Genomic DNA, 9598 nt, shown 5'->3' on the forward strand with positions numbered 1-9598 from the left:
GGGACTATCCGTATATTTACTCAACTAAGCCACTAAATATAGTAGCTTTTTGTTTCTTCATAATAGTTCAACGAAGCGCGCGCGGAAATGTTAATATCGTCAGATAAATACACAGCAACCATTCCGGGCGCCAAGCATGAGTACAGTACAACTAATTGTACAGTGACCGCGAGTTAATTAAACTTAATTTTGTTTTTAAAATGACCACCACACACCGCGATATAAGTGGAGGGGGGAGGGGTGTAGTTTTAATTGCGTGTAAGTTTGGTGCTCTGTGTGTAGGCTCTTAACGAGTGCGTCAAATATATGTACTGGTTTTTTTTACTCTATACACCGTTTTGTGTTTTATTACTTTAGCTAACTTTAGCTCGCGGTTAAAACAAACTCTACAAGAGCTCACCCCGAGGTGCAGCGAATACACAAACTGGGAGGGCTTCGTTAGTGAGCAGGGGGTATGGAGTAGAGGAATCCCTTATTTGTTAAAGATCAATTAGATGTACAGTACAGTATAGTTAACTCTTTAAGTGTAAGTAAAGTCACGTCAAAGGTGATTTGCTGCTCGAATGAAGCGTAAGAGTTAGTGTTCATCTACTGGCCCCGGAGGTCACCGGGTGAAGTTTCACGATCGTATGACGGGGTTAAGTCCATCCATTTAACAACAATTATTAACTTACCCACATAGCTGTACTGTACTAACTTTAGCATGGGGGGGGGACTTGTTTACTCAGCCACTGAGACTATGGAGGGCTAAATATATAAGTTGATAGGCTTCAAACATGCAATTGAGATGTAAATATAAGTCAGATGGAAATGTATACACATAACGTAAACTTATATGCACATTTCACGCTGCTATTTAAATTAATTAATTTACATTAAACTTTACGATCTATGGACCTTAAGGTCTTTTTTTATTTAAAGTGAAATTTATTTTGATAGGGCCTTACATATGCATAAACAATGTAAATGTAAACTTAACTGGTAAACATCAAATAAAAACACGAGTCAGTTCAAGAGAATTTGCTGCTAAAATGAGCATAAGAGGCGGCGTTCATCTTACCCCTTTACAGGCCCTGGAGTAATCGGTTGCAATTCCATGTTCGTATGACGGGGGCAAGTCCATCCATCGTAAGTAACCGTAAACTAAATTTTGATTTAAAGCTTTCGTGACTGAAGTAATTCATATTCTTAGTTCTTTATTGTTTTATATATATGTTATTATTTTATTGTTTCCCTTCAACGTGACTTTACCGAAAGAACTAAGAATTATAACCGTAAACTATTTACGTTCACCGCCATTCAAACCGCTCCAACCACACGTGGTGTCCGTCACGTGCTAGTGACGTAATACCCATTGGCTGACGTCACGCCGCCGGAAGTGTCGTCACGACGACCGCGAACTTTGCCATCGTTGGCTGTGGTTTCCACACCTGATGACGATTTGCTTGTGCGTTGCGGTCGAAACGTCGTGAGAATTTTTATTGTTTTATATATATTGTATTATTTTATTGTTTCCCTTCTACGTGGTGACTTTACCGAAAGAAACAAGAATATCGTTGAGGAGACTTTTATTTTATTTTTGTTAAAAATAAAAACAAATATTTTTGTTAAAAATAAAATAAAATAAAAAATGTTTTGCTAAACATGGCGAGTTCCTTCAAACACGTCTTGTGGCTTCTGGGCATCCTCCTAATCCATCGTGGGGAGCAGCCAGAAATGTCCGCGGTCGAGAACTCCACGACAACCTTCTACGAGTTGATGAACAACAACAACAACCACCACCGCGAGTTAATTAAACTTAAACCGAGCGTCTCTCCAGGACGAGTTGATGAACAACAACCACCACCACCGCGAGTTAATTAAAAACTTAAACCGAGCGTCTCTCCAGGACGAGTTGATGAACAACAACAACCACCACCACCACCGCGAGTTAATTAAAAACTTAAACCGAGCATCTCTCCAGGACGAGTTGATGAACAACAACAACAACCACCACCACCACCGAGCGTCTCTCCAGGACGAGTTGATGAACAACAACAACAACCACCACCACCGAGCGTCTCTCCAGGACGGCGTCGTTGCACGCCGCGTGGGAGGGAGGGCGACCTGGGCAGGTAAGGAGCAGGGCCACCCCCCTCCCTGTAACAGGCCCCCCCCCCACGTAGTTCATAGTTCTATTTATTTGGTATAGCCCTGTGAGCCATTCGGCTCTTGAATTGAGTGCAACCGCAACAAACAAGCCTCTCTCCCTGCCCCTCTCTCCCTGTGCCATGCCAATGTCACTGTCCCTCTCTCCCTGTGCCATGCCTCTGTCACTGTCCCTCTCTCCCTGTGCCATGCCTCTCTCTCTGTGCCATGCCTCTCTCCCTGTGCCATGCCTCTGTCACTGTCCCTGTCTCCCTGTGCCATGCCTCTGTCACTGTCCCTCTCTCCCTGTGCCATGCCTCTCTCCCTGCCCGCCTCTGTCACTGCCCCTCTCTCGTGTTTTTCAAGGATCAGAAGAAACAAGATGCTCGGTGTATTCGGCAACTTGGTTCCGTTCATCATTTCGGTTTTGTTTGTGTTTTGTTTAATGCTTTGTTTTATGTAACCCCCACCCCCTTTTCTAGAAGGAAGGATTTATTTATTTTAACGTCAACATTTTTTTTGTTTTTTCTTCACGCCCTGCCGGGGGGCAGAGCCACGAGCGGCCGTCGCGTAACGTCGTCACCCGCTACGTCCTCGAAACGCTTTCCTTGGTGGTCGTCGCGATGCTGCTGCTACTGCTACTCCTGCTGCTGCTACTACTCCTGCTGCTGCTGCTACTACTGCTGCTACTACTCCTGTTACTCCTGCTGCTACTACTGCTACTCCTGCTGCTACTCCTGCTGCTGCTACTACTGCTGCTGCTACTACTCCTGCTGCTGCTACTACTGTTACTGCTGCTACTACTGCTACTGCTGCTACTACTGCTACTCCTCCTGCTGTTACTACTGCTGCTACTACTGCTACTACTACTCCTGCTGCTGCTACTCCTGCTGGTGGTGAGGAGTAACGTGGTTGCGCTGCAGCAGCAGAGACCTTCCGCGACCACCCAGAGTGCGCCGTGCGATGCGCGCTCGTCAGTAAGGCCCCCTTGTACCGCCAGACCCCCTGTGCCTCGAGGCCCCCCGTGCCTTGAGGCCCCCCCGTGCCTTGAGGCTCCCTCGTGCCTTGAGGCCCCCTCGTGCCTCGAGGCCCCCCCGTGCCTCGCGGCCCCCTCGTACCTTGAGGCCCCCCCGTGCCTTGAGGCTCCCTCGTGCCTTGAGGCCCCCCCGTGCCTTGAGGCTCCCTCGTGCCTTGAGGCCCCCCCGTGCCTTGAGGCCCCCTCGTACCTTGAGGCCCCCTCGTGCCTTGAGGCCCCCCCGTGCCGCGAGGCCCCCCGTGCCGCGAGGCGGAGCGCGTGGACTGCTCAGCGCACTACCGCTCCGGTTGCATCAGCGAGCAGGAACGGAAGCAGCACCCCTCCACGATGCCGCCCGCCCCGGCGCCCGCCCCGGCCCTCGCTCGGTCGCGCCACGTAGAGCCCCTCGGTGCCGCACACGAACTGCAGCGCCCCCACCAGCTCGGAGCCGCAGAGCGTCTTGGCCGAGCAGGGTTCGCACCGCAGCGTGGCGCACGGCACCAGCGCCAGCCACGCCACAGCCTGGCCGAGGCCGTGCGGACGCGGCTGGCGGCTTGAGGAGTGGAGGAGGCTCGTGGCGATGGGGGAGCGGTGCCGCCCCTGCTTGCTGCTGCTGCTGCTGCCGTGATCGCGGTGAGGGTAAGAACGCCGTGGCTCCCTCCACTTGCCGACTTTCAGCCCCCTCACGCCTCGCTCCTTCCCTCACCGCCTCTCTATCGCCTCAACTCCGCACCTCAAATCACGTAGCAGGGCCACCACCCCTACCCCCCCCCCCCCCCCACGTAGCAGGGCCACCCCCCCCCCCCCCCCCCCACGGAGCAGGGTCACCCCCCCCCCCAACGCGACGGGGCTCCCAAGGCAGCGGCCCCGATGTAACCCATCCACCCGCCACCGTCTCACGTTGTCTACGTTGTCCGTCTGCTGCTGTCCCAACAGAACCGACGAGACCTCGGCCGTCTAAAACGTCCCGGCTCAACGTCCCTTCGGCAGACTCCCACCGTGGACCAAAGTCGAAGCCTCCGACCGCCTCAACGTTCTGTGCCACGTCGTCATCACCCTCGTGCGGCTGTGCCTCTCTGTGCGTCGCAAGGCGGGCGAGCGGTCAGAAGCGCGCGTTGAGATCACCGACATTATTATTATTTTGGCTGCTGTGAATGTCCAAATGATGGGCCGCTTTGTTGAGCTATCACTTTGTGGCCAAGTTGCTTCTAAGAAAATACGTTAATGGCTCAAGTGGGCTTGGCCTGGTCGAGTGATGGTTTGGTGTTGTATTTGTACGTGTTTGGGCGGTTTTGTTTCCCTTGTACTTTGCACTGCCGTCATATTTTTGTATTGTTCGTTGTGAAGTTCTTACAACTGTGGCCCTACCGGACAACTGTGAAGAAGAGCGTAATAGCTCATCAGATTCCTACAGCATTAATAAATGTTCTGATCCTGGCACTCATTGGACTGGTATATTTCATCATCACCACCAGTCATGATTCATCCACTGCTGGATGAAAAATGCATCCCCAAGCTCGCACCATCTCTCACGCTCCTGCAGTGTAATAATTCACTTAGCAGCTAGCTACACGCCGATGTTAGCACTCCATGTAACCTGATGATGTCCTCTTAGACGCGTTGTAGTCCTTTATTACCGCTCCTTTATTACTAGAGACCCTCAGCCAAGCCAACTTTCTTTCTCTAATCCAAGTGTTCCTCATTATGTATGGTATATTGCACTTCTTTCGCACCGTACGTAACCAACCGTGCTAATCGGTGGTGCGTGCGGAGGACACCAAACTTAACACAAAACGCAGAACCAAAGAAATGAGTTTTAAATTTAGATTTAAAAGTGCATAGCTCCGGTGGCTTTCTAATATCGGAAGGAAGAGCATTCCAGACGGCCGCAAGAAGCGCATCTGGTTAGCCAAAAACTGCTGCGAGGATGATCAGTTTGCACGAGGGAAGCACAACAAACTGAACAACTCGATGTAAAGACATAATACTGAGGGCCAGTCAAAAGCAGGCCAATTTATGTTAAGCAGCATGGGCAGTTATGCTTGTACAGCCCTTTTTTGTCAAGCGACTGCTGGATGAAGGCCTCTCCCCATGCCGTGGTGTTCGTGGGGTTGTGAAGAAGAAAGGGTTTTATTCGCCATGAAAGTTCACACCGACACGGAATTTACTTTGGTACGATGGTGCATACATTCAACATATAGGAATCTAAAATCTTAAATAAGTTTTAAACAAGTCTTACTATAATAATAAGGGTTAAAAGTCTAACTAACACCAAGGAGCTCAAGTATATAAAATTGAATAAATATCGAATATAAAATAGCTTTAAGATATAATTTAAAAATAAAATATACAAATAGGTTAACATAGTTAATATCGGCAAGGTGTCATTATGTAGATAAAATGTTAAAATCAGTGTAAGCCCTTGGCCTTGTTTAACAGGCCAGCAGCAGATGGGAAGAAACTGTTATGGCGTGAGGTTTTGGTCCTGATGGACCGAAGCCTTCTGCGGAGGGGAGTAGCTGAAACAGAGTGTCCAGGGTGGGAGGAATCGGCCACAATCTTCCTCGCTTGCTTCATGGTCCTTGTCGTGTGCAGGTCCTCGAGGGTTGGTAGATTGCAGGCAATTACCTTCTCAGCAGTGTGGATGACACGCTGCAGTCTGCTCTTGTCCTTGGCAGTGGCAGCAGCGTACCAGACGGTTATGGAGGAGATGAGGATGGATTCAATGATCGCTGTATAGAATTGCACCATCATTGTCTTTGGCAGGTTGAATTTCTTCAGCTGCCGTGGAAAGTACATCCTCTGTTGAGCTCTCTTGGTGAGGGAGCTGATGTTCAGTTCCCACTTGAGGTCCCGGGAGAGAATAGTGCCCAGGAAGCGGAAGTACTTCACCAAGATGGTTAGTCCGAGCTGGTCTTACAAAGGTGAAGGTTAATGACTGGTTCAAATGCCGTTCGCCACCGATATTAGACGCTTCTCCGCGACTGTTGACTCCCCCGTTGCAGCCCGTCAAAATGCTTGATGGGCTGCAACGGCCTCGCGTTTTGTTAAATAAAAATTTTCAAATTCATAAAAAGGATGACAACTCAAAGATACATTTGCTACCATATACTGCACATGCAATCCAGATGTTCCCAGGTTACATTCCGTGTCTCAGCGTTTCTCGTTCAAACCATGGGCAAGTTTGTTTTAATGCCTCCCAGTCTCTGTCCACCCAGCAGCATAAATGGCTACGCCACAGCCATTCAACCGATTGGACTGTTTAGTGATTAAAAGTGTGGGTATTCCCATTTTTTCCAGTGTAACGTAGGCCACATGCCCTCTAGAATAGTGGCTTGAGAAGGCGGTTTCAGGGTTTCCGCTTTTATCTTTGTTACTTTTGAAGACATTCAATCCTGTTTGTTTTGTGCTGAATTGCAGAAACCGACGATGATGGTGGCGGCGTCCATTGTGGGCAGGGTCAGAGGTCACAGACGAGCCCCTCGCCCCTGCTCCTCGGATGGCTGCAGCCCGGAGGGAAATACGTGCGTGCAACGATGCCACCGGATGCGGCCACAACCAGACCCACTTTCCTCCGCCTCCACTGCCGCCCACCCCTCCGGCACTGGCGAAGACCGGCACTCGCGACGCTGGCCAGGGAGGCATCCCATCGCTGATGTCCACCGTTACATCGCCGGCGGGTACCGGCGCTCACGATGGTTACCGCGGACAAAGACCACCGCTGCTGGTCACTCCGCCACAATCGGCCACCGTGGCCGCCGCCGGAGCCGATGCGCCCGCCGGAGCTGGTTCCCCGGTGAGGTCTGCCCGTCCGCGCGTCCGCGCGGCACGCGACGCCGTCGGCGTCCCCGCCGTGACGCTGTAGACGTCCCGCCGTGGCTCGGGTATCGAGACCCCAATGGTTTCACGTTGACATGAACAGAGAACACTGCTCCCGATACCAGGTGGTCTGGTAGCGAACGATTCGCACGAACACTACGCAGCGATGCACTCACCAAGACCAGCACATGCATACACACACTCACACAAGTGGATGGAACTGCACCGGACCGAAATGGTTGCTTTAGAGGGGCTCTCTGCTGCTCCCTTTGGTGGACATTGCCATTTTGGTCGCGGTGGGAAGGGCGTGGGCGAGTTTTGTTCCAACAACGAATAAAACTTGTGCTCCTCACCGCAGTTGTCAACGCGTCGTACGTGTGCAGGTGGATTGCGGTGCACGAGAAAAAGGTGCATTGTGCTCAACACACACACACACACGCACTTAAACATCGTGCATGTAACGCGAGCCGTCCACTGCTTATCAAGCGAAATTAACAAAACAATAAATAAGACAAACACTCCACCCACCACCCCACCCCTGTGTAGCCCTTAACAGAGTGTCGGGGCAAGTGCTGTCAGCGAGCAGCAGCAAAAGCAGCGCCTACGAAGGACGGCACGGCGCACGAGGGGATGGGTGGGTGGCCCAGCAGCACGCCCGGATGCCTTTGTCTCCCCCAGTGGCGATGTTAACGACACACCGCACCAGGTGCTCATTTAAAGGCCGAGTCGACCTTGGGGAGGCCCGGGACCGGTTCAGATAAAATTCGTTTTAAATTTTGATTTAAAAGTGGCTTTCTAATGTCGGAAGGAAGAACGTTCCAGACGGCCGCAAGAAGCGCATCTGGTTAGCCAAAAGCTGCTGCGAGGATGATCAGTTTGCACGAGGGAAGCACAACAAACTGAACAACTCGATGTAAAGACATAATACTGAGGGCCAGTCAAAAGCAGGCCAATTTATGTTAAGCGGCATGGGCAGTTATGATTGTGTAGTGATGGTAGCATCACTACTGTGTACACACGCACACGCGTGACGTCACTATGTGGGGGAGCGTCATGACCACGCGGGTCTACACACACGCATGACGTCATCCCGGCTGGAGGCGGGAATGACGTCAGGGCCGGTTCTGGGCTCCGGGAGGCCACGAGGGTGGTGTGAGGCCGTGGCACTCTCTGTGACCCCGGCTGGACACGTGACTGGGGGCCTAGGAGGCACCTCGGAGGGCACGTGGACAGCAGGGGGGCTTCGAGAGGGTTCTCGAAGGGAGGCGTGGCCGGGGTGGGGCCCGGGCACGCCGAGGCCCATATAAGCAGCCGCCTCACGAGGTTCGAGGCTGCCCGTATCAAGAACGAAGATGCATCGTGAAGACGCCAAGAAGAGTCAAGCCTCCAGTCAGCGGACCTGGCAGTAGCCACCTGGCTGGGTCACGCTAGAGTATTTGATAAGTATGTGTTAGCTAGAGTAGGTTGGTGCTCACCACCTTATGTGCAGTGTTATATTACTTACCGTTCTAATAAATCAGCGTTGCCTCCCAAGGAGTCGTGTGTGCACCTAATTCGAACCCACTACAATTGTAGCCCTTTTTTGTCAAGCGACTGCTGGATGAAGGCCTCTCCCCATGCCGTGGTGTTCGTGGGGTTGTGTTGACCGTACTTCACCAAGATGGTTAGTCCGAGCTGGTCTTAGAAAGGTGCAGGTTAATGACTGGTTCAAATGCCGTTCGCCACCGATATTAGACGCTTCTCCGCGACTGAGAAGCGTCTAATATGCCGTTCGCCGGACTTGCAAAATGCTTTATGGGCTGCAACGGCCTCGTGTTTTGTTCAATGCAAATTACAGATAGTCCTCCAGTTACGATGGTCCGACTTATATTTTGCTCTTACGATGGCGATACGACTAAGAATTTACCGCGTGTTTTTTTTACTTTACACTTTACTGTGCAATGCAGTATTGTAATTAATACATACAGTATATAGTTTGTACAGTACGGTACTGTAAATTGCTCTGTTTTGCTAAATTATCATCATTCTTTAAGACTCCTGGGTAGGCTAGGCCATCTTCGACTTACGATATTTTGACTTACGATGGGGTCGTCGTAACGCACCTCTATCGTAAGTAGAGGACTACCTGTACAAATATATAAAGGAAAAGGATGACAACTCAAAGATACATTTGCTACCATATACTGCACTTGCAATCCAGATGTTCCCGGGTTCCATTCCGTGTCTCAGCGTTTCTTGTTGAAACCATGGGCAAGTTTGTTTTAATGCCTCCCAGTCTCTGTCCACCCAGCAGCATAAATGGCTACGCCACAGCCATTCATTGGACCACAGCCATTCATTGGACTGTTTAGTGATGAAAAGTGTGGGTATTCCCACTTTTTCCAGTGTAACGTAGGCCACATGCCCTCTAGAATAGGCTCTCTCTAAAGTTCTCTAGAGTATAGGCTAGTCCACTGGCAGTGGTTTGAGAAAGCAGTTTCTGGGTTTGCACCTTTATCTTTGTTACTTTTCAAGACATTCAATCGTGTTTGTTTTGTGCTGAATTGCAGAAACCGATGATGGTGGCAGCGCCCATCATGGGCAGGGTCAGAGGTCACAGACGAGCCCTCGCCCCTGCTCTTCGTGCGGCTGCAGCCC

The 9598-nt window shown here is 50.9% G+C and overlaps 1 long non-coding RNA gene across 1 annotated transcript; it reads left to right on the forward strand.

Annotated features, from left to right (window-relative positions):
- Window positions 1-1359: 1359 nt before the first annotated feature.
- LOC142906419 (uncharacterized) lies at window positions 1360-4582 on the forward strand. The gene is made up of 2 exons (XR_012930234.1): window positions 1360-3781; window positions 4079-4582. It is a non-coding gene; the product is annotated as an uncharacterized LOC142906419 (long non-coding RNA).
- The last annotated feature ends 5016 nt before the right edge of the window (window positions 4583-9598 follow it).

Source organism: Petromyzon marinus, chromosome 64 (assembly GCF_048934315.1).
Source record: "Petromyzon marinus isolate PM22_M1 ecotype Great Lakes invasive population chromosome 64, UKy_Petmar_22M1.pri1.0, whole genome shotgun sequence".
NCBI classification, from domain to species: Eukaryota; Metazoa; Chordata; class Hyperoartia; order Petromyzontiformes; family Petromyzontidae; genus Petromyzon; species Petromyzon marinus.